The 26,795-nt window shown below is 39.3% G+C and overlaps 1 pseudogene; it reads left to right on the forward strand.

Annotated features, from left to right (window-relative positions):
• The first annotated feature begins 8,021 nt into the window (after positions 1 to 8,021).
• Positions 8,022 to 26,459, forward strand: LOC121453644 (annotated as a pseudogene).
• The last annotated feature ends 336 nt before the right edge of the window (positions 26,460 to 26,795 follow it).

The raw sequence follows: 26,795 nt of genomic DNA on the forward strand, positions 1-26,795 counted from the left end.
ATGCCCTGAGTGTCTCTTGGGAGCATCTCTTATCCTTTCCCACAGCCTCCTCAGTCTCAAGCTTCTCTGTCATCCTCTCTGCCATCTTTACCTACCCTCCCTCTAGGCCATATATGGCTGTAGGGGCAGGCTGTCATTCATCACATACACTGGAGCTGTTGGGGGAGAGGGGTGCGGTGGGCTGAGATAGAGGAGGAGCTGACTTGGTGTAACTCCCCAGAGTCTTGTTGGAAGGGCTTCTGCTTCTTTGCCTGGAATCGCACAGAAGAAGCCATCCCTGTGCTTTCGTAGCTTGCTGTGCCCTGCTCAAAAGAAGCATGGATGTGCGGTATGCCCCTGGAAGGGAGAAACTGAGGCCTGCCGGCACCCATCTGAGGCTTTCTTCACAAACACACTCAACAAGCTCAGCACATGCAATACTCACTTAAGATTTAGGAAACTTGTAAACTCCAATTCTCATGAGAGTCAGGTGTGAGGCATTGTGGGAGCATGGAGGAAGGAGAGAATAGTTTTCCTTGTTTGCTATACTGGTATTTGACACCAGAGCCTCTGGCATACCAGACAAGTGCTCTATCATTAACTATATATCCAGCCCCTCAGAAATGTTTCGAAGCAGGCTTGGAGGCACCTTGGAGAGGCCTTGTTTGAGTCTTAAAGGATGAAATGATTTTATTATGGAGATTTTGTGGAGGACAGTCCACATGGTGAGAACGGATAAAGAAAGGCACAGAGACTTGTGTGTGCACACAAAGATGCTCCACTGTGCTGCAAGCATAGATTAGATATCCTGCCTTTGTCTCTGCCACACATTGGTGTTCTGGGCCTTTTTTCCCAAACAACCAGAACCCAGTGTAATGCTTAGCACATGGGCTAACTCTGCGTGCACAGTGATGGAACCGACTGGCTTTGAGTGGTCTCTCCATGGGAGGCAATATCAGCCAAAGGCTTCTTTGCAAAGCGATAGATGATCGATCGGCAGGAGCCGGTCGTGAGCTATTGAGCCACACTGAGTTGAAAAGGTCATTAATAACGAAAAGAATTGAAGAAAATTAATTTGATTGCAAGATGACATTGCTTAAATATGCAGGAGACCAATTATGGCCTACTGTCATCCCTGCATACCCTGACCCTACTCCTGAACCTCGGTTCCTTCTTCCTCCTTTTCTCGTGTGTGTACATTGGTGTCTGCATGTTCATATGTGTGTGTGTGTGCATGAATGTGAGCATTCATGTGGAGCCCCAAAGTCGATGTCAGAAATCTTCCTCAGTCACGCTTCCATCTTATTCTTTGAGGCAGGGACTGTCCCTTGAGCCTTAAGCTCACTGGCCCAGTTGGTCTGGCTCTCCGGCTTGCTCTCGGTAGCCATCTCCCCAGCTGCAAACGCTCTGTTCTCGTAGTCCCCAGCTCCTTACCCAGTCCTCAGCACTGTGGATGCTTCACTTGCATTCCTTGGGCCATGTGCTTCTCTTAGGTAACAGGTTTCTTCCGTAGGCTGTGCTGCACAACCAAGCTGGGTCTTAGACAAGAACGTGTTACTTCGAGAGGCTAACAACACCCCTATTTTCATAAATGCAAGAAAAATGAGTAGATGAAAATGGTAGGCTCATTCTCATAACATCTCTACTTAATTTCGAGGTTGGGAGTGAGCCTCGCCCCTCTTCTAGCGACGGGGAGACTGACTCCCAGACACAGCCGTCTGTAAGAAGTGGTGACGGATGGCTAGTTTCCCAGGTGTGATCATTTAATCCCATGAGACTTCTGTAAGAAACACTTGGCAACTTGAATTCAAAGGAGCATGTGTGAGCTGTTTTCCCATGCATGGAAAGTGGATTCTCAGCAAGGCATCCTCTCATCCCGGCTCTGCTGTTTCCACGGACACTGAGAACACCTTGGCAGTGTTGAATGATTACTAGGAGGGTCCTGACCCAGAGGCACTGCCTATGGGGTAATCAGTGGGACCAAAGCCAGACATTGACTGTCTGAGTAGAAACGGGCAACAAGAGAATGAACATAGGCCGGTTAACTGCTAAGCTGAGCGTATGCTGAGCTTGGTCAACAGCTCGTGACTGCCCTCCTCCTCCCCACCACCTGGCTTGTTCTCTTAGAGAGAAGGCTCATCTGGCATCCGCCAAAGCCCAGTGGGGAGTCATTCTACCTCAGATCCCTTGAGCATCAAAATGTTCGCAAAACTTGCTTAGACATCATGAGCACGGCAGTGGGGCTAGAACCTCATGCATTAAGTATTCACTAGACACTTGGTGTGCACGGTCTCTAACGGCTCTCTAATGCATGCTCTAGTCGTTCCCACAAGAGGGCAGTCAAGGTCAGAGAAAGGAGGTAGCTAGGTAACTTGTCCAAGACCATAGTAAATGACAGAGCTGGAAACTGAACCTCACTCGGGTCTGCCTAGCGGCAAATCCTGTGTGCCACACGCATTTACAGAGCACAAGACCAGTTCTAGATGCTGGGAACTAGGTGCTAGGGACAGCCACCCACTGAAGTTCTGCTCCTCCTTTGTGGTAGAACATCTTCGTTAACATACTATTTGAGGAAGTTTCAAGTGTGTTACGTTTCTATACTATCCCCCAAATGTTCAGGATTTCAGTTATTTCATCACGTATTGACTCCCACAGCTACCTCTCTCAATTCTGTTGTCACTTTATCCTCCCGTTCTAGTCCTCCAACGCAATACCTCCATAACCATCTGTTCTATCCCCCTTTCCTATGGGCATCTATCTGTGGCTTCTAGTACCATATTTGATACATACTCTCATTGGTTCCATCAGTTGTAACTAGGTTACCATTGACATATCATCTATTACCCATATACAAGCAAATGCATTCCTCATTTATCTCTTTCTCACTCATGACAATTTGTTTCCCAATCCTTTCATTCGCCTGCAAATTTCATGATACTTTTTTTTAACAGCTTGTTAATACTGCACTGATTAAATGTACCACATCTTTTATCCATTTTTCTATTGAAGAGAATCTAGAGTGCTTTGAATTTCTGATGGTTTTGTATTGTGCAACAATGAAAATAAATGAGGAAATGCCTCATTGGTAGGGTAAAAGATCCTTTGGACGTAAGCCCAAGAGTGGGTTAGTTAGATCTGGAGAGAGATTGACTGTCAACTTCTTGACAAACTGTCACACTGATTTTCATGGTGTGTATATGAGTTTGCACTCCTACCAGCAATCTATGAGCATTTTTACTTCACATCCTTGCCAGCTCTGCTTTTGCTTCTCTTATGGATCTTAGTCATTCTAGATGTAAAATAAAATACCAGTAGAGTTTCTATTTGCATTGTGATGGTTGCTAAGAATTTGTTTCTCAGCCATTTGTGTTTCTGCTACAGAAAATATTCTGTTAAGGACTGCACTACATTTTTTATTCATATGTATCTTTTTGAGATCTTTAGAAATTTTGGACATTATTCTTCTATCTGAAATGTAGTAGATGAAAATATTTTTCTCATTCTGTATGTTACTGCATTATATAAATGACTATGTTCTTTACCATACAAAAGGTTCTCAAACATATTCACAAAACAGCATACAGGCAGGCACAGAATATACTCACATCACATACCAATAAGATACTACTCCTAACCCGAACACTAATGATCATATTTCCTGTATGTCTATAATAAGCCTTGTCTAAGAAGAACTGTCTTTGATATGTCTACCTCAAACTCATTTGCAATGTCTGATGTAATCCAAGTCAACTATCACAATTTGTAAGCAAAGAATTGGTTTGATGACATAAGTTTGTTAGGAAATTTGCACAAGAGGAATCATACCTGGGAATTTTGTGCCCAATGATATGGATCTAACCATAAGGGATATGAAATTATTACCCCTTAGTTGTTACTTAAATGTAGGAGCTCAGATGCAGAGCCCCAGGCAGAGGGTGCTTAAGAATCCTCTGGGGGTAACTAGCAGACGGAAAGAAAAGTATTCCGAGAAGTACATACATCCCTTAGCAGTACCTACAATAATAAAGAGAGACTCGTGGTTGTATTACCATAATTCATACATGACTTTCTCTCTGAATCTTCACGCTGCACTTTGCCCAGGCTCTCGTCTTAGTTTCCAGACAAAGATGTTGTCTTTGATCTTTGTCTTCTTGGTCCTGAACCTTTCCTTGCTTTTCTGTAGGCTGATTGACCCCGTGTGCTTTTGGAGACTAAAAGACAAGAAAAACCTGGAAGGAGATAAAGAGGTTGATTGTTTATTTTCGATTTATACACAGCATAGGTATGTGTTCTGGGATATTTGGGCTCTCTTGCCCTGGCAAGTTTTATTGTAGCTTTCTTGGCCAGAAATCTGCCTGACAAATTCAATGAAGCCAAGTACCTGACATTCAGTATGCTTGTTTTGTAGTGTCTGGGTCACCTTCCTCCCTGTCTACCAATGCACCAAGGGCAAGGCTATGGTGGCTGTGGAGGTCTTCTGCATCTTGGCCTCGAGTGCAGGGCTGCTTCTTTGCATCTTTGCCCCAAAGTGCTACGTTATTTTGTTCAAACCACAGATAAATTCTTTTCATAAGTTCAGGAACACACATTCTAAAGCTGAAAATTTTTGAAGGCTCTGGAATCTCATTTGGGAAAAAAAGTAAAAGGGGGAATGATTGGGATGGAATAATAGGTAGATTAGTGTATCTTTCTTATTGTGAGTGTTTCCCAAATAAACATGTTATCTTTATTCTGGGCTCTCATGGACTTCTTAATTATTCCTACAGAAAATATCCATTAAATTTAACTAATTTAATTCCTATAGTACATATGCCTACAAGATCACAAGGCTCCTTTCTACTGACTGAATATATGTCACAATATGAAGCTTTTTCTTATGAGGTTTCAGATTAGCTCCAGCTTAATTTCTTTGTGTTCTACTATGAAAGTATGTATATCCAGTGTCTTTATCCATGGGGACGTAGCATCTAGTTTTGACATACAATCAAGAGCATAAGCAATAGCTTTTATGACTTGTGGGCCTCAGGCACTAGGCCTAAATAGTTAATTTAATAATTCGATCTGCCTTATGGAGTCTCTGAGAGGGGATGTGCAGTCTTACAGTGCAGAACTGCCATCAACATACCTGCTGGTATATGGGCTCTGTCTTCTAAACCACCAACATTCTAGTCAAGGGGCGACTTCTTATACAACAGTGGTTTGTTTATCATGGGTTAATACAGTCTTCCAATTGAATTTAATGGTTAATATATAAGAGGGAGTTCAAGTCTGATATTGTGAGAACCAAAATCTGTGGCTGAAGATGCAACTTCTATATTTTTTTCTTGAGGAACATGATGTGGTTGTCAAACAACATTCTAAACATGTGTGTTTATTCCCATAGATCACTGTTCTTGTCAGGCTCATCTCAACCACTGGTAAAGCTCATGAGAAAAAGTTTCTGATATGGGACACAGTTTTGTTTTAATTAGCCATTTTTGGACATCCATAGTCACCCCTTCCAAGGTTTGGGATTACTGTAGAAGAGGTGACAGAAATAATATAAGAGCCAGCAGAAGGGGTGGAGTGTTCTCTAACAACTTCTCCTGAGATAAAAATTCCCAACATGCAGAAAACACCTAAGCCAGAATGTAAAATGACTCAAAATAGATTCAGAGAATTGCTAAAGCTATCAAGACTAATAAAGATTCCTTCTTTTTGATTTTTCATGTCTATTCTTTTCCCTAAAAGAACAAGCTCCTTCCATTCTCTAGCCACTATCTATGTTTTTTATTCTTTTTTTGCCATTATCTATATTTATCAAATTATATTTATCTATATTTGGTAAATTTTAAACAAGTCTCCAAAATCTAACCACTTACTGCATGCTAAATTTGGTCTAATTTCTTGTAAATGCTCAAAATTTTCTCACTTTTTACAAAACATGAACGTAACTGTCTTTCTACAGCCATGCTTTTCAGAAAACACTGGATTGTCTTTAAATGTCTTTAAAATGATAGCATTTTGCTATCTTGTTATTCATTTCATGTGCCATACTTAAGCTTCTATAGGTTGGTGGGTGAAATCAGTTTTCTCTATATCACAATAAAATGCTTATTATAAAGTGGAGACTATCTTTGCAAACCTGATGAACAGGTGACTCGCAGTACAGTGATTGGTCCAAGGAAAATGTGTCATATTACCAAAATCTTTTAAAAACGTTGCAGTACTCAAGGGAAAATTAGACTGTGACCGATAGTTAGTTTAAGAAATGGAATATCAGAAGATTTTGGAACATGTTGAATCGAGGACTTTGGGTGAAGGTGTAGCTAAAAAACTAGAAAAGGACTGGTAGATTCTGGAATCCAAGCCCTTGATAGCTTTGGATTTTTACTCCTATTTCAATGTATAAAAAAGTTGTTGTAGATTTAGAATCTATTGAGGACTAGAGAGCACAGTAGTAATGAATGTATTTAAGAATCCATATATCAGTTAAACACAAAACTTTGCTGGAAAATTAAGGTTGTTATAGTTACTCTTGATTTTTAACTTGATGGGACTTTGAACCAGTATGATAAAAAAAAAAACCTTTGAGAACTTATATCAGGTACTATCTACATTGGTGAGTGACATTGGGTTGAATGACATAGGTAGCAGTCCTACAATGTCTGGGTCCCTGGACTGATGGAATATAAAGGAAAACATGAAATCAGCAGAAGCATCCATCTTTGTCGGTTTCCTGTCCAAAAATGTGATGACATTAGTTGCTTTAAGATCTCTACACATAAATTCCCAACCAAGGCAGACTATACCTTGAAGCTATGAAAGAAAATAAAAATTTCCATGCTTAACATCATGTGAACATTAACCAGTCATCAGTTCAGGAATTATTGAGGATATATCTATTAAGAAGATATTTTTCTTAATAGGATACATTTGCTGCAACTGGGATATATTGGTTGGGCACACGTTGACTGAGCTTACCAAAAATGATTTTGTTTAGAATACATGTAATGAAGGAAATTAATGGATCTTCATATATATTATTAAAACGGAGCAAATGAAGCTTATTGTTGTCACCGCATTAAATCAGAACATGTGTTGTGGAATTCAGTTGTTGTTGTTGTTTCTTTCCAAATGTTTAACTGCGTAAAAGCTTAATTCTTAGTTTGAGCCAGTGGATATGGCGATAACATGAAGAGATGAAACATCATTTGGGGATATCACAAGTCACACTACTCACTCTGATTCCTTTGCTCAATGTCTTCTTGTCAATTATATTTATATCATCCTGATGATCTCCTTCCAGAGGATGTATAACTGAGTCACATGACCAAAGCAAAGTACATGATAACTGAACATTCATGCTGCAATGGTTTAGATATGTAAAACTGTTTCCTTTATATAGTTTCCACAAGAAATGCTTCACTATATGTTAGAACAAGTTTGTTTATACCGCACGATTGTGAGAAAACCCTTTGTAGCTTCTGTTCTTGTGAATGGTACAGTGCATGCTCCATTGATGTAGGACAACACCTATGCAATAATATTATTTCCAGTCATGAACATTATTGTTCATATTGCCTGTATGTCTGTGATAAGATCTGTCTAGGAATAACTATTTCTTACATTTCCATTACAAAACCTGCCTTGAATATGTTATGGTATACAAGTCAGCTATTCACATGGGAATTAGAGAATTGGTTTGATGAATAAGGCTTTTTAGCAAATTTGCCCAAGATGAATCATCTCTGGGGCCTTCAGGTTCACTGAAACAGAGGGAACCATGAGGGATACAGAGGGAAAGATAAGTGTAAGCAAAATAATTACCTGTTTCATGTCACCTGAACATAGGAACTCAGGTGCAGAGCCTCAGGACAGAGAATACTTAAGAATCCTCCAGGGTGAACAATGGACTGAAAAACACTACAGAGAGAAGTACAGGCGCTCTTTAGTAGAAACTGCAGTGATGAAGAGACGCCTGGATACGGCAGGCATAATTGATACAGGGGTTTCTGTCTGACTCTTCATGCTGCACTTTGCCCAGGCTCCCAACTGAAGACATGACAAAGATGCTCTCTTTGATCTTTGTCTTTTGGGGCCTGAAGCTTTCCCTCATTTTCTGCAGGTTGACTGACCCCAAGTGCTTCATGAGAATAAAAGACAAGAACAACCCAGAAAAAGATATAGAGGAACATTGTTTCTTTTTTATTTATACAGAGCATGGGTATGTGAAGAATGATGATTTCAGTGAGAATCTAGAAAAGAAGTAAGTACATCTTTCATTCATTAATTTTGGTTAAGTATGGGAGATGTTGTATTCTATGGGCACTGAGAAATAGACCTAATTCTGTGTCTTTAATCTGTGTTGCCTTCCTTTCTCTATGATATTACCCAAATTTATTTCATGGTTTACTGCTGGTTATCTCGCTAACTCTAATTTATTGGAGAGTTTCTTGTTTGTCATTTCTGAGTCAACATTTCCAGGGAGAGGCTGAATGAATCTTTCAGGCAGGTTGCCATTATAGATCTAACAGTTTGTAGAAAAGTTAGTTTTTTACTTTCCTCTTTTGATAAAAGGCAGAGTCCCTTCAAGAGATGTCTTTGTGAGCATTTGTCTCCCTTGTTATTTGACAGCTTTATTTAGATTGTCTTCATACACATAAGTATTTTTTTTTAATTGAGAAAAAAAAATTTCCGCCTCCTCCCAGCCTCCCACTCCTCCCCCCTCCCCCCACTCCTCTCTGAGAAGCCAAGGACAATGGCACTGGGTTTTGATCCTACTACATGTTCTGGCTTTGTGGGAGCCTAGCCAGTTTGGATGTTCACCTTTCTAGACCAGGACGGAGGGGGGAGGACTTTGGACACATAGGTATTTTAAGAAGCTTGTTGAAATAGGAGCGGCGGGGCTGCGTCCCTGGCACCCGGCCGCCCACATGGCTAGCTTAGCTTATGCCCTGAAATAATTACACGGAAACTGTATTCTTTTAAACACTGCTTGGCCCCTTAGTTTCAGCCTCTTAACCCATTTCTATTAATCTATGTAGCTCCACGAGGTGCACTTACCAGGGAGATTCTAGCCTACGTCTGTCTGGAGTGGGAGAATCATGGCGACTCATTCACTCAGCTTCTTTCTCTCAGCCTTCTGTTCTGTTTACTCCTCCCACCTATGTTTTAAACTATGAGGGCCAAGCAGTTTCTTTATTGCTTAACCAATGAAATCAACAGATTGATATATGACACTCCCACATCAGAAGCTTATACTGTTTTAGGTTTCCACTCAATGAACATGGTTCAGAAAATGTCTCCAGAGTAGCATGTAAAGTCCCCAGGGTACATATCCAAGAGTGGTGTACTGGGTAGCATTAAGTCAACTTGACACAATCTAAAGCCATCTGAGAGCAAGGAACCTCAATTAAGATGATGTTTCTATAGGACTGGGTTCTAGGAAGGCCTGTGGGGCATTTTCTTAATTAGTAATTGATGAAGTAAGGCACAGAACATTGTGAGTGGAACCTTCCCTGAGCATGTAGTCCTTAGGACCATAAAAAAGAGAATGAACACGGCATGGAGAACAGGCCAATACACAATCCCCTGCATAGCCTGTATATCAGATTCGGCCTCTTGTTCAAGTCTAAAATAGGGAGGCAGAATCTGATATAATCAACTTTCTTCTACCAATAACAATTGATATCTTTGATATGCTTGACTGCCTTCTATCTATAACACGAATATGGAAGTGTGACACAAATAAGCACTTTCCTTATCATCCTGCTTTTTCATCATGGTGTTTTATCACAACAATAGAAACCAAAATCAAGACAGGTAGTATAGCTGGATCTATACATAGATCTATACCAGGGCTCCCAAGAAACTGCCACACTGCTTTGCATAACCCTGTAAAAGTTTGAATTCCCATCATTAATGGATGAATTTTCCCATTACTCTGCATTCTTGTAGCATGGGTTGTAAACAGAGACTGCTCATTTCTTTCCTGGCTGCCCAGCCCCAAAATAATCACACAGAAACTATATTAATTGCAATACTGTTTGGCCAATAGCTTAATTGTATTTATAGCTAGCTCCTACATCTAAAATTAATTGGCTGAAAGCAGTTTCTTTATTAACCAATAGCAATCAAACATATTCAAAGTATACAGAAAGGAATCCCGCATCAATGAGTTGACATTTGTTTGATTCCTGTTGGCCATTCTGACTAACATATCAAATTTCAAAGCACCCTTGATTTGAACTTCCCTGATGACAAATGGCTTGACTGTTTTCTTTATGTTTTCTCAGATATTTGAGTTGCCATTTTTAAGAGTTATGTTTAGACCTCCACCACCTATTTGGCATTATTTATTTTTTCTTTTTGATATATATTTACTGTTTTCTCATCTACTGCATCCTGATGATGGTTTTCATTCCCTCCACTCTTCTCATTTCTTTGAGCCTGAGAAGGGTGGGGATGACTCAGTGTGGCCTTCTAATTATATCTCACATGATTACTATGTGCCCCTGAGATGACTCAGGCCGTAGATATTAGCACACCCCAGCTGCACATAGACAACTGAACTAGACATGACTCTTGGCAGCAGCTTGGGCCTGGATGAAACCATGGTCCCAAATCACAGCACATACCACCCAGATCTATATGTCTCCTGCTGCAGAGTGGCTTCCAAACTCCAACAACTCCACAGACTGTGGTCTGCATCCAGGGCATCAGCATGGGCTCTAGTGGCAACCCGAGCCACAGCATTTTAAACAGACACCAGTCACAGGTGGACCACAGACCCAGACATGACTCCAGACAGCTGCTCAGACTAGTCAATATTCTGGCTCTAGATAGGAGCTCTGGCCAATCAGATCAGGATGACTCTGGAAGTGGCATGGCCTCTGGTTACCAACAAGGCCACAGATTGCATCCCAGATGCCAGGTTTATGTGGTCTTCGGTGGTGACAAGGGTCACAAATTTTTATACATATTTTGGCTGCTGTAATACCATGACGCAAACCTGGTTCTTAACAGTAGCCAAAGACTGATTATCACCATGGTACCTTTGGGTACTGAAAATCACCAAGATCAGAACAAACAGTGACAGTGGTGCCCTTAGACATCAACACAGCACCAGGTGGCCACCGAGTCCCCTGGAATCAGCATGACCCTCAATGGAACCACTAGCCATAGACAACCCAGATCCTGTCTGCGGTACAGTCACAGACACAGTCATGGCCCCCAGCTGCACAGGTTTAGATGTCACCATGGTACCAGGCAGTAGTAAGTACCCCTCAAATCTGTCTGGCACTGACTGCTGTATAACCTCTGGGATCCAATATCATCCCAGGTGGGTCATCAGACCCTGGGAAACCACATGGCCTTTGGCAGAAGCAGGAGTCATGGAAGTCAACTCTGGCTTTTCTAGGACCATGGACCCAGACGTAGCCCTTGACAGTAGCCTGACATGAACATCACCATGGACCCTTACAGCCTATCCTCATTGCCTTCATTTCTTCCTTCCTGCCTCTTTTCACAGCACATAAACCGCTTCTCTTTCTCTCCCATCCCTCTACTACATTTTCCCATCATAATGCGGCACACCTGTCTGACACCAAAGGCTCCTGGCCCTTGAGGACCCCGTCTGTCTAGGCCCCACTTAAGTAGAACTCAGGTTTGGTCTTCTCAATTTCCCACCAGGATTTCCTGAATGGCACGTGTCATGAACTTTTTAGATTTAACATTTAGAAGAAATAGATAAATCTATATGTAGGACAGGGCTTCTCTGTGTAACAGCCTTAATTGTCCTGGTGGAACTAGCTCTTGTAGCAAAGAGATGTGCCTACCACTGCCTCCTGAATACTGGGATTAAACGTACATGACACCACTGTCCACCTTCTTCTTTCATATCTTTACCTACTGAGATTCTCTTTTTCATTTCTTGTATTCTGTTCATTATGTTTACTTCTGAAGTTCCTGTATCCTCACCCAGGTTTTCATATCCAGGAAACCATCATTTAATGTTCTCTTTATTGCTTCCATTCCCATTTTCAGGCCTGGAACAGTGTTGATTGTCCCCTTCAATTGTTTGTTTTTCTTGACTTTCTTTAATGGATTTATTAATTTTCTCTTTAAGGACCTCTATCAACTTCTTAATGTTGGTTTTACGATCCTTTCCTTGTGCGTCGGCTGTGTTGGAATATTCGGGGGCTTGTTCTAGTATGATACCTGGGCTCTGGAAGTGACATACTGCCTTTGATGTTATTGATTTTATTCCTAAACTATTGTCTAGGTATCTGGGTTTGGGGTAATTATACGCCTAGGTGATGATATCTAAGTTTGTCTTTGTTGGATGAGTGTTCTGTTTCTTTTGTGGGCTTCTAACCAGTGTATCTTGTAGATATCAGGGTCTCAGCCTGATTTGGGGTTGAAGACACAACAATGACAAGGGGTAGTGGTTTGATGATATGTTGGGGGAAAACCAAGAGAATGAGGAGTATCCCCAGGCAAGCACTCTACCTGCAGTTTATGTGGCTTGCATAGCCTCTGGTCAAACAGGGCATCTCTGCCTTAATTAGGGCCTGGAACATGGTGAGGAGGAGGAGAAGGAAATGGATGGAAGAGGGATATGAGTTAGGGTATCTGGGCACTGAGAGAGTGGGAGTGGTCCGTGGATGGATAGCCTACATGGAGCTCTAGAGGTCAACATGGCTGCTGCTCTAGCAGGTTACTCTGCTGGAGGTGCTGGCAAGAGCTGATAAAATGGAGGGGTAACTGGGAGTAGTGTGGGCAGGCACTGAGAGATTGGGGCAGTCATGCATGGGTGGCCTCCCTGAAGTTCTGACAGATAGCATGACCTTTTCCCACATGGTCTCTCAACTCATCACCACGTTTTAAATTAAATTGTTTCTCTTCTTGATGTCAATTTTTTTGTTCCTTATTTCAGATATTAGCACTCCATTGGATGTTTACTTGGCAAAAACATCTTTTCCATTCTGTTGCCTACAACTCTTGTCTGAATGATGGTGTTCTTTGCCATATAAAACCTTTACAGTCAGAGGCGCAGCAGCGGCGGCGCCAGACGCACAGAGGCGCAGCGGCAGCGGCGCCAGACGCGGCGCAGTGGCGGCGGCACGGTGGCGGCGCCAGACGCGGCTGAGCAGCGGCCAGACCCAAGCGGCTGGGACAGGCGTGCAATAAGGAGAGCAGATCGCCCTACTACAATTGAATCAAAGAGGTAGGCCTTTGGTTGGCCAGGTCACTGGCACAAGGGGAGCCTGGTCCTGTCCTGAAGATCCTTCGGAGGGGTGAGAGGGTTCTTGGCCTGCAGCAGGAACCACAAAAGAGAGTGAGGGCATTTTGTAAGCGGAGCCCTTGGCCAGCAGGGAAACCTGATCCGGTTTCTTTTTTTTTTTTTTTGCTTTTCTTTTTTTTTAAATTTATTTATTTATTAAGGATTTCTGCCTCGTCCCCACAACCGCTTCCCATTTCCCTCCCCCTCCCCCGTTCAAGTGCCCCCCCCTCATCTGCTCGAAGAGCAATCAGGGGTCTAAAGGATCCATTGGATAGGATCAATAGGAGGAGATGGGCAGGCGCCAAGGCAAGAACTCACCCAATAATCCGAAAAACAACATGAAAACATCAGAACCCAATGATCTTACAACAGAAGTATTTGAACAACCTAACACCGAAGAAGTGGAAAAAATCGACTTTATGAAGATAATAGAGTCCCTTAAACAACATGTAAAAAATGCCCTTATAGAAATGGACGAGAAGTATAACAAAAAGTTTGAAGAAATGAGTAAATACGTACATGATACCCTGGGAAACCAAGAAAAAACCATCAAACAGGTAATGGAAACAGTTCAAGAATTGAAAACTGAAATGAAGGCAAAGAAGAAAATACAAACTGAGGACCAGCTGGATATGGAAAATCTAGGCCAACGAGCAGAGTCTACAGAAACAAGCATAATCAATAGAATACAAGAGCTAGAAGAAAGACTCTCAGATGCTGAGGACACCATAGAGAAAATAAACGAACAGATCAAAGAAAACAGCAAAGCCAACAAATTCTCAACACAAAACATTCAGGAACTATGGGACACAATAAAAAAACCAAACCTAAGAATAATAGGAATAGAAGAAGGAGAAGAGTCACAGCTCAAAGGCTCAGAAAATATTTTCAACAAAATTATGGAAGAAAACTTTCCCAACTTAAAGAAAGATATTCATTTAAATATTCAAGAAGCATACAGAACACCAAACAGACTGGATCAAAGAAAAACATCTCCTCGCCATATAATAATCAAAACACAAAATATACAGGTTAAAGAAAGAATATTAAGAGCTGCAAAAGAAAAAGGGCAAGTAACTTATAAAGGTAAACCGATCAGACTTACACCTGACTTCTCGATGGAAACTATGAAAGCCAGAAGGTCCTGGATAGAGGTTCTGCAGAAGCTAAGAGACCATGGATGCAAACCCAAACTACTATACCCAGCCAAGCTATCGTTCACTATCAACGGAGAAAACAAGACATTCCAGGATAAGAACAAATTTAAACAATACGTAGCCACAAATCCAGCCCTACAGAAAGTAATAGAAGGAAAATCACAACCCAAGGAATCCAACACTGCCAACACTGCCTACAATAACCCAGGCATCTAATGACCCTTCACGAGCACATCTCAAAGAAAGGAGACACACAATCTCTACTACCAAAAGCAATAAGAATAACCGGAGTAAACAACCACTGGTCATTAATATCACTTAATATTAATGGGCTCAATTCACCTATAAAAAGGCACAGGCTAAAAGATTGGATACGAAAACAGGATCCAACATTCTGCTGTTTGCAAGAAACACATCTCAACCACAAAGACAGGTACCTACTCAGAGTAAAGGGTTGGGAAAAGGTGTTTCAAGCAAATGGTCCTAAGAAAAAAGCAGGTGTGGCCATACTAATTTCTAACAAAACTGACTTCAAACTAAAATCAATCAGAAGAGACCGAGACGGTCACTTTATACTCATAACAGGAACAATTCATCAGGAGGACGTCTCAATCCTGAATATATACGCCCCCAATATAAAAGCACCTACTTATGTAAAAGAATTATTACTAGAACTCAAGGCAGACATCAAACCACACACACTAGTAGTAGGAGACTTCAACACACCTCTCTCTCCAAGGGACAGGTCAATCAGACAGAAACCTAATAGAGAATTAAGAGAATTATTGGAGGTAATGAAGCAAATGGACTTAACAGACATCTATAGAACATTCCACCCAAATAGGAAAGAATATACCTTCTTCTCTGCAGCTCATGGAACCTTCTCAAAAATTGACCACATACTCGGAAATGAAGGAAACCTCCACAGATACAAAAAATATCAGTGTCCACCTGTGTCTTATCAGATCATCACGGATTAAAGTTAGAAGGCAACAACCACGCTGCCCCCAAATAAATATGATCAGAAATGAAAAGGGGGACATAACCACAGACACAGAGGAAATTCAGAGAATCATTAGATCTTACTACAAAAGCCTGTATGCCACAAAACTGGAAAACTCATGGAAACTGAACAGTCAACTACTGAACCACACCTGGGTCAAGGAAGAAATCAAGAAAGAAATTAAAGTCTTCCTTGAATTTAATGAAAATAAAGGGACAACATACTCAAACCTAAGGGACACAATGAAAGCAGTGCTAAGAGGAAAGTTCATAGCACTAAGTGCCCACTTAAAGAAAACGGAGAATGCATACATTGGGGACTTAAAAACACACCTGAAAGCTCTAGAAAAAAAAGAAGCAGACGCGCCCAGGAGAAGTAGAAGACTGGAAATAATAAAACTGAGGGCTGAAATCAACAAAATAGAAACACAGAAAACAGTCCAAAGAATCAATGAAACAAAAAGCTGGTTCTTGGAGAAAATCAACAAGATCGACAAACCCCTATCCAAACTAATTAAACGACAGAGAGAGAACACGCAAATAAATAGGATCAGAAATGAAAAGGGGGACATAACCACAGACACAGAGGAAATTCAGAGAATCATTAGATCTTACTACAAAAGCCTGTATGCCACAAAACTGGAAAATACAAAAGAAATGGACATTTTTTTAAATAAGTATCATATACCAAAGCTAAACCAAGACCAGGTGAATGATCTAAATAGACCGGTTTCTCGCGAAGAATTAGAAATGGTTATCAAAAATCTCCCTTCGAAAAAAAGCCCAGGACCAGATGGTTTCAATGCAGAATTCTACCAGAACTTCCAAGAAGAATTAATACCTATACTCCTTAAGGTATTTCACAATATAGGATCAGAAGAGTCATTGCCAAATTCCTTTTATGAAGCTACAGTTACCCTGATACCAAAACCACAAAAAGACCCAACCAAGAAAGAGAATTACAGACCGATCTCACTCATGAACATCGACGCAAAAATCTTCAATAAAATACTGGCAAACCGAATCCAAGAACACATAAGAAAAATTATCCATTATGATCAAGTAGGCTTCATCCCAGAGATGCAGGGCTGGTTCAACATACGCAAATCTGTCAATGTAATCCACCATATAAATAAACTGAAAGAAAAAAACCATATGATCATTTCACTAGATGCGGAAAAAGCATTCGACAAAATTCAACACCCCTTTATGATAAAGGTCTTGGAGAGAATAGGGATACAAGGGTCCTACCTAAATATAATAAAAGCTATTTACAGCAAGCCAACAGCTAACATTAAATTAAATGGAGAAAAACTCAAAGCCATCCCACTAAAATCAGGAACACGACAAGGATGTCCACTCTCGCCATACCTCTTCAATATAGTGCTTGAAATTCTAGCAATAGCAATAAGACAACATAAGGAGATCAAGGGGATTCGTATTGGAAAGGAAGAAGTTAAGCTTTCGTTATTTGCAGATGATATGAAAGTGTACATAAGCGACCCCAAAAATTCTACCAAAGAACTCCTACAGCTGATAAACAGCTTTAGTAACGTGGCAGGATACAAGATCAACTCCAAAAAATCAGTTGCCTTCCTATACACCAAGGATAAGGAAGCAGAGAGGGAAATCAGAAAAGCATCACCTTCCACGATAGCCACAAATAGCATAAAATACCTTGGGGTAACCCTGACCAAGGAAGTGAAAGATCTACTTGACAAGAACTATAAGTCTTTGAAGAAAGAAATTGAAGAAGACACCAGAAAATGGAAAGACCTCCCTTGCTCTTGGATTGGGAGGACCAACATAGTAAAAATGGCAATTCTACCAAAAGCAATCTATAGATTCAATGCAATCCCCATCAAAATCCCATCAAAATTCTTCACAGATCTGGAGAAGACAATAATCAACTTTATATGGAAAAACAAAAAACCCAGGATAGCCAAAACAATCTTATACAATAAAGGTTTGTCTGGAGGCATTACCATCCCTGACTTCAAACTCTATTACAGAGCTACAGTATTGAAAACAGCTTGGTATTGGCATAAAAACAGAGAAGTCGACCAATGGAATCGAATAGAAGACCCTGACATTAACCCACAAACCTATGAACACCTGATCTTCGATAAAGGAGCTAAAAGTATACAATGGAAAAAAGAGAGCATCTTCAACAAATGGTGCTGGCAAAACTGGATGTCAATCTGTAGAAGAATGAAAATAGATCCATATCTATCACCATGCACAAAACTCAAATCCAAATGGATTAAAGACCTCAATATCAGTCCGAACACACTGAACCTGATAGAAGAGAAAGTGGGAAGTACTCTACAGCACATGGGCACAGGAGACCACTTCCTATGTATAACCCCAGCAGCACAGACACTAAGGGCATCATTGAATAAATGGGACTTCCTGAGGCTGAGAAGCTTCTGTAAAGCAAAGGACACTGTCACTAAGACAAAAAGACAACCCACTGACTGGGAGAAAATCTTCACCAACCCTGCAACTGACAAAGGTTTGATCTCCAAAATATATAAAGAACTCAAGAAACTAGACCGTAAAAGGCTAATCAACCCAATTATAAAATGGGGCACTGATCTGAACAGAGAATTCTCAACAGAAGAACTTCAAATGGCCAAAAGACACTTAAGGTCATGCTCAACTTCCTTAGCGATCAGGGAAATGCAAATCAAGACAACTTTAAGATACCACCTTACACCTGTCAGAATGGCTAAAGTAAAAAACACCAATGATAGCCTTTGCTGGAGAGGTTGTGGAGAAAGGGGTACACTCACCCATTGCTGGTGGGAATGCATACTTGTGCAACCACTCTGGAAAGCAGTGTTTCGGTTTCTCAGGAAATTCGGGATCAACCTACCCCTGGATCCAGCAATACCACTCTTGGGAATATACCCAAGAGAGGCCCTATCATACAACAAAAGTATATGCTCAACTATGTTCATGGCAGCATTGTTTGTAATAGCCAGAACCTGGAAACAACCTAGATGCCCTTCAACGGAAGAATGGATGAAGAAAGTATGGAATATATACATATTAGAGTATTACTCAGCAGTAAAAAACAAGGACTTCTTGAATTTTGCATACAAATGGATGGAAATAGAAAACACTATCCTGAGTGAGGTAAGCCAGACCCAAAAAGAGGAACATGGGATGTACTCACTCATATTGGGTTTCTAGCCATAAATAAAGGACATTGAGCCTATAATTCATGTTCCTAGAGAAGCTAAATAAGGTGAATCCAAAGACAAACACATAGGCATCCTCAGGAATATTAACCTTCATCAGGCGATGAAAGGAGACAGAGACAGAGACCCACACGGGAGCACCGGACAGAAATCTCAAGGTCCAAATCAGGAGCAGAAGGAGACGGAGCACGAGCAAGGAACTCAGGACCACGAGGGGTGCACCCACACACTAAGACAATGGGGATGTTCTATTGGGATCTCACCAAGGCCAGCTGGCCTAGGTCTGAAAAAGCATGGGATAAATCCGGACTAGCTGAACATAGCGGACAATGAGGAATACTGAGAATTCAAGAACAATTGCAGTGGGTTTTTGATCCTACTGCACGTACTGGCTTTGTGGGAGCCTAGGCAGTTTGAATGCTCACCTTACGAGACCTGGATAGAGGTGGGCAGTCCTTGGGCTTCCCACAGGTCAGGGAACCCTGATTGCTCTTCGAGCAGATGAGGGGGGGGGGGACTTGATTGGGGGAGGGGGAGGGAAATGGGAAGCGGTTGTGGGGACGAGGCAGAAATCCTTAATAAGTAAATAAATTAAAAAAAAAACCTTTACAGTTTCATGAGATCTTACTAATTTATTGTGATTGTTTTTGGGCTGCAGATCATCTGTGAAAATCTCTTTTGTCGTACAAATGAAGGATATTTCACTACTTTCTATTCCAGCAGAGTTAGTGTATCTGGTCTTAAGCTGAGGTTTTCTATCCATTTAGAGTTGAGTTTTGCGAGGGGTGAGAGTTATAGATATTTTTCTGTTCTAATTCATGCAGCTATGTCTTTGTCCAGCACCATTTATTGAAGATGCTTTTTATATTTTCCAGTGTGTATTTCTAGTTTCTATATCAAAAAGTAGTTGTCCATAGGTATATGGCTTTCTGTAGTGGTTTTCAATTCCAATCTATTAATCAACATGTTTTTTGTGATAATAACTTGCTCCTTTTAATACAATGTAAGCTCAGGGATTGTGATGTCGCTCATAGTTATCTCAATGTCTAGGACTGGTTTAAACTGTCCTGTCTTTTTCTTTGTTTCCATAGAAGCTGAAAATTCTTTCAAGATGTAAAAGAGCTAATTTATAAACAATGCCCTATGTCATTTGAAATATGAATTCTTCACAGAACAGTAATAGCAGGGAGTTAATTAATGAACTCAATTTTAAAGCACATGTCACTCTCCAGTATAGAATGGCAAGGACCTAGAAAATGTGGAATAATTTCAGGTCTTTCTGAAAAAAAGAGAAAATTATAAGAGGTACAGGAATAATACACAGCACAAAAATTTCTTTAATCATGAGAAACAGAAACATGGAGAGAAAACAGATAATTTAGAATTCAATACCAGCCACACATGATATCTTGTTATTTGAATATTTACAATAATCAGAAAGCAGTGCAGAAAATACAGTAGATGATGCAAAAAGAAAAATAGTAATTCAAAAAATACTGAAATGCCACATTATTGTTAAATAAGATTATCAAACTCTATAAAAATTCTATCAATGCAGTTATAACCAGTTAAATACATAAATGAAAGACAAAAGCTAAAGTGAATGTATTAAAGAATTGTAACATATCAATACAAATCGGAAAGTACTAGAACCCAGGGACAATTCTCTGATAAGCAACTACGATTGTAGAATGAAATGCATCAGTACAATCTAAGAGTCCAGGTAAAGAGAAAGGAGTCAGCCCTTTCAGGAAAAAGTTGTACTTGTAACCAATTTCATATCATTCAAAATTGCAAAGTCTCAAATAGAGAAAAAAGGAAAACTGTGTAGAAGTAAGGAGGAAAAGTAATAATGATTGTGCTATTTACATTACCTATGATTATGCTAGAAATTTTAGAGCTTTTGACACAGAATGATTTGTCCACATGTTCTCTATGCCCATAACAGCATCATGCCATTGGTCAGTACTGCCTCTGTGTAAAAGAGTATAACTACCTTGATAGCAGATGATACTGATTTATTTTTGCAAATATGTAATGTACTAGAATTACAGCACACATGTATGAGCAGATTCAATATTGACAAGGACATCTTTTCTGTTCCATGGACTGCATAAAGACTTTCATAGTGTTCAGAAAATAAAAGGATGAATCTATAGGAAACCGCAAAATAACGGAATCCAATTGATAGAAAAATAGAACCAAATACCCTAAAGAAACAAAAAATAAAACAAATAGGATCTTTATGTTCCTCCCCATGTCTCACATCCTAATAGACCACAATACAAGGACTTGTGTATATCATGATAGCAATGGGTGAAGAAAAGATAAATCAGTGCTGAACCCACACTGAGAGTTATTAAGATTATCATATTTGGAACCTAATCTCTCGTGATCACTGTGCTCTGATTTCAGGTTGACACCTGACAACATCAACTTGATTTTCTCTATTAATTTTGCCTTGGAAGAAATCAACAGGAATCCTCATATTTTACCCAACATTTCTCTGCTAGTTAACATTAAGTGTAATGTGTTTGCTGATCATAGAAAAACTATTTTATCTTCAAAAAGAAGTGAATACTTTCCTAACTACTACTGCTCAGAAGAGAGAACATATTTAATTACACTTACAGGACCATACTGGCAAACATCTGCCACTTTTGGTTTCCACCTCTACCTTTCTAGAACTCCAGATGTAAGCCTGGGTGGATTAATTTTAATGGAGTATTTTTCTCTACAAGCTGATATTCTGGGTACAAATGGTGATGGAAAGACAGAGACTGGGTTTATGTCTTTTCTGATTCATAAAGCATAAATACTCAAACACTATGGGAAACACGTTATAAGAAATGGACATTGGAGGGAACATAAATGTAAAACAATTATCAAAAGCTTTAATCTATAATAGCTTAGAAATCACAAAAAATTGATATGATTTTAATAATTAAATGAAGAAGTCATAACTTCTAGCTCTCCCAGCATTTGCTTAGCACACATAGATCTTAGAGTAAGTGTCATGCATCCATCTCCTTCATACTGTTGCTTGTGGTCTATGTCTTTCAGCTTTACTATGGGTATTTTCATCCTCACTTGAGTGTCCATGAAGAATTTCCTCATCTCTACCAGATATCGCCCAAGGACACATCTCTGGCACTGGCCATGGTATCCCTAGTGGTTCACTTCAGATGGAACTGGGTGGGAATGGTCATTTCAGATGAAGATCTTGGAACTCAATTTCTTTCTGAATGGAGAGAAGTGATGAAAAGAAAAAATGTCTGCTTAGCATTTGTGGCTATTGTTTCACTGAGTACAAAATTATACTTAAAAATGTTTAATACAAATTTTAAGAAGGTCATGACATCATCAGCAAAAGTAGTGATTGTCTATGGAGACAGAGATACTAATATGCCATTAAACTTTTGGATGTGGAAAACTCTAAATATTCAGAGAATCTGGGTCAGTGTGTCAAAATTTGATATGTTCATAGAAGAAGATTTCATGCTTAACTCCCCCGATGGGATTCTCATTTTCTCTCATCAGCATTCTGAGATGTCTGGTTTTAAACAATTCCTGCAGACAGTGCGTCCTTTAAACTATAGTGATGAAATTTCCCTTGTAAAACTATGGTGGACTTATTTTAAATGTGCTTTACCATCATCTAATTGTAACAAACTGAAGAATTGTCCAACAAGAACCCTATTGAAATGGTTATTTAGGACACCGTTTGGAATGTCCATGAGTGATACAGCTTATAACTTATACAATGCAGTGTATGCTGTGGCTCACACACTCCATGAGATGCTTCTGCAAGTAGACACATGGCCAAAGAATGCTGGTAAGAAGCTGGAACTTGACTCCTGGAAGGTAATGTGTCTTATACAGAAAGGCATGAATGTCACAGAGATGGTGTTCTTAAAAGGAACCACAAGGTCCAAATCTATGCAAATAAGGAATCTTTTTCCTGAGTTCATATGTGTCTTTACCCTTGCACTGCATATAAGGCAGATCATGTTAGTGTCACAAAATATCATACAGTTAACACTGGCACCCAAGTCAGCATTATACAATCTTAGTCAAGAATTTTTTTTCAGCGGTTTTAACCATACAGTTTTTTACATTTGAAAAGAAATATTTTCTCATGAAATTATTGAATGGCAATAATAAAATGACTCCCCTTTGATATGATCAAAATTTCTTATCAACGTAGTGAAATAAGATAATATAAATATAAAATCTCTTTGCCAATTTTTTTTACCAACTAAGGATTTCAATTCCCTAGGTCATGGTTAAATAACACTGTTAGTAGAAAGAAGTGGAGAATGCGCAACTACATTTCAGGCATACAATTCAGATGTGCATGTTTTAAGGCATCAATTGTAGCATGAAATTTGTATTTTTAAAGCATAAAGAATCTTTCAATGTACATGGAATTTCTCCTTTTTTATTACTAAGCACTTTTAATAAAATTATATTTTAGGTGAGGCTAAGGAAAATAAGGGTCATTAAAATATTTTATATTCTGGCTATGCTAATATTTTAGCGTAGTTGAGAATAAAATGACAAATGTATTTTAGATGTTCTCTCTTCTGAAGAATGTACAATTTGAAAATCCTGCTGGAGACCTTGTGACCATGAACTAGAAAGTAAAACTGGATACAGAATATGACATTTTCTACATCATGGATTTTCCACTGAATTTTGGACTTAAGATGAAATTAGGAAAGTTTTCCAGTCGTTTTTCAAGTTATCAACAGTTGTATATGTCTGATGAAATGATAGAGTGGGCTACAGGTTTTAGATAGGTGAATTGTTCCTAAACCTAAGACTTTACGTGTGCCAAAAATACCTAAAATCACATGGTATGCTCATGCTTCCTCATGGAATAAAGCATTTTGTCATTTATTCATTTTCTGTCTCCTTCCAACCTCTCTCTCTCTCTCTCTCTCTCTCTCTTTCTCCCTCTTTCTTCTCTTTTTCTCTTTTTTGACAAAATATAAATGAGCAAACGTTCATATTTATTTTACAAAAAAATAAAATTTTGTTCTAATTTTTTATTGAAGATAGATTATTTTCTTATATAATATATACTGATTATACTTTGCCCTCCCAATACTCCTCACAATTTCTCCATCTCCTTCCTCCTCTCCAGTTGTACTCCCTTTGTGTGTCTCTCAGCAGGATTCTTAGAAATAAAAACAAACACAGTAAAACTAAATACAATAAAATCAAGGAGAAACTATTATACTGAAGTTGGTCATATCAACCAAACAGGAAGAAAAGAGTCCCATGAGTTAGAACAAGAATAGAGACCACCTATTCTCACAGTGAGGTGTCTCACCAAAACTTGAACATAATATTTTAATATATATGCAGAGGCTCTGTTACAGACCCAGGCAGGCCCTGTGTTTCTTGCTTCAGTCCTTTTAGCTCACATGTGTCTGCCTTCGTAATTCAGAAAGTCTGCTCCTGTTATCCTCTATCTACTCTGGCTCTGAGAAGTTTTCTGTTTCCACGTCTACAGGATTCCTTGAACTCAAAGGGGAGAAATCTGGGGGAGACTTCCAACTTAAACCCTCCACATACTACATGGTTGTGGTTTCTGCATCAGCCCTGAACTCCAGTTGGAGGAAGTATCTTTGCTGATGACTGGTTGAGGGAGTGATCTGGAAATATAACAGATCATCATTAAGAATCATGTTACTGATTTTTGGTTTTGGACCAATGAGTTTTTGTTGTCTGTTCATTTCAGTCTCTGGCTCATAGTTCCCCAAGCTGTGTTAGGTATGAATTCCTTTCCATAGAGTGGATAAAGGTCAAACCAAACATTGGTTTCTACTGTTATGAATTCTGTGCCACTATGACCCTGCCATATTTGTTGGCAGGACAGATTTTAGGTCAAATGTTTTGTAGGCTGGTTTGTCCTTTGTGTATATACCCCAAAGCTGTATGGCTGGTCTAGAGATGGACTTAGTCTCATCTTTCTGGGAAACTCACATTTTGTTTTCCATGCTGTATGTATAATTAGCACTCTCACCAGCAGTGGAGGGGTGTTCCTCTTGTTCCACATCCTCACGAGCATGAGATATTACTTGTGCTATTAAATTTAGCTAATCTGAAAGGTATAGGATGAATCTCAAAGTAGTTCTGATTGGCTTTTCCTGATAGATAAGGATATTGAACATTTATTTAAGTGTTTCACAGCCATTTGAGATTCTGTATTGAGAATTTTTTCGTTTAAATCTATTTCACAATTTTAAATCGAATTTCTGTTATTTTATTGATTGAGTTTCTTTTATAATTTCAATATTAGTCCTCTTTCTATCTCAAGTTGATTAAAAAACCCTTTTTAAATTCTATAGACTTTCTTCTGTCTAACTGAATATGTATTTTTCCTTATATAAAACTTTTAGTTTAAAAAGTCCCATTTATTAATTGTTAATCTTAATCCTGCATTTTCAGTGTTCTATTTAGAAGTCATCTCAAGTGCCAATGCATCCTAGGATGCTCCTCATTTTCTCTTCTCTCAGGTTCATTGTATCCGGCTTGATGTTGAGGCCTTTGATCCACCTAGACTTGAAATTTGTTCTGGGATAAGCATGGTTCTTTTTGCATTTACCTGCATGAAAACATCAAGGTGGACGAACACCATTTGTTTATGATTTTGTCTCATTTTCTGGGTTTTTATGGCTTCTCTATCAAAACATAGGTCTGAACTTATGTCTGATCCTCAGTTAAATTTCACCAATCAGCATTCTGTTTTTATGCCAATAACATATGGTTTTAATTATTACAACTCTATAGCACAACTTGAAATCATGGATGGCGATGCTTTCTCGGCTTTTTTGTAATTCAAGATTGGGTTAGTTCTTGAGGTTATTATTTATTCACGTGAGGTTGAGACTTGTCCTTTCAAGGTTTGTAAAGAATTGTGTTGGAATTTCTATTGGGAATGGATTAAAAATTTAGATTGTTCTTGTAGGATGTCTACTTTTACTATGTTTACCTTACCAATTCATGAGCATGGGAGCACTTTCCATCTTCTGAATTTGTCTTCAGTTGCTTTCTCCAAAGATTGAAGTTTTTATCACAGAAGTATTTCCCTTGCTTGCTTAGAGTTTACTCAAGATATATTATACTATTATGAAGATATTGTGAAAAGTGTTGTTCCCGAGTACTTTCTGCTCAACATTTGTATCCATGAGAGATATTTTTAAGTTAATGTTGTATGTAGCCACTTACATAATATTTTTGTAGCTGAAAATATTTATTATCTGTACGGGTTCCCTGGTGGACTTTTTAATGCAATCTGTTTTATCACGGCATACCTGTATAGTTCAGGACTGGGATACAGGAATGAATTAGCAAACGGAGGTTAGAAAGCAATGGTCTCTGAGATCCAAGGCAGGAGTGGGAAGGGGGAGTAAAGCTGCAACAGGTGTTCTAGTGCAGCGCTAGGAGAATCCTGTGGAACTGCTTCTGCGGAAAAAAGAGACACAGAAAAGACATAAAAATTATGTTTCATAATAGTATACATGTCTTTAAAAGGGTTTTTTTTTCAGTTACTCCACACCGTCAATCACTGCTGCTTTTCCCATATGCGTTAAACTCAATTTGTAAAATGTATGTGATTTACCATAGACTCCGCCCTCGATATGCAGTATGCCTTGCCGTCCAGGACTAAGAAAATTCCCTCAAGAGGGAAGGGCTATCTGCTGTTTTGATTGCAACCCGTGTCCTGAAAATAAAATTTATAACATGACAAGAAAGAATACACTTTACCAAAATAATCCACAGATTATTTACATTCTGTATTATTTATACAATTCTCCAAGAGACCTTCAGGGGTAAGGAAGAGGAAACCCTCATTACAAAGTCAGAAGAAATAATAACACTGCAATTTGGAAAACTTTACTTCCTATGTTAAACTATACTGCTCATCAACTTTATTTTTCTCTCATCATTCTAGAAGCAGGGAAGTATTTTTCCTTAATCATTTCTTTTGAGTAATAAGCATTACTGTAGCATCTCACCTTCATCTTAGAATTCAGCATATTGCATTAAATTATATCTACTTTCCACTTTTATTAAGGATATAGTTGCTACACATCTGCCTTACTTAGGGTTTCTATCGCTGTGAAAAGACCACAGCCACGGAAAATCTTATAAAAGAAAAAGCATAATTGG

The sequence above is a fragment of the Microtus oregoni genome, unplaced genomic scaffold, assembly GCF_018167655.1.
Source record: "Microtus oregoni isolate MIOR12 unplaced genomic scaffold, Mior012 000000F_ref0000247, whole genome shotgun sequence".
Taxonomy (NCBI): domain Eukaryota; kingdom Metazoa; phylum Chordata; class Mammalia; order Rodentia; family Cricetidae; genus Microtus; species Microtus oregoni.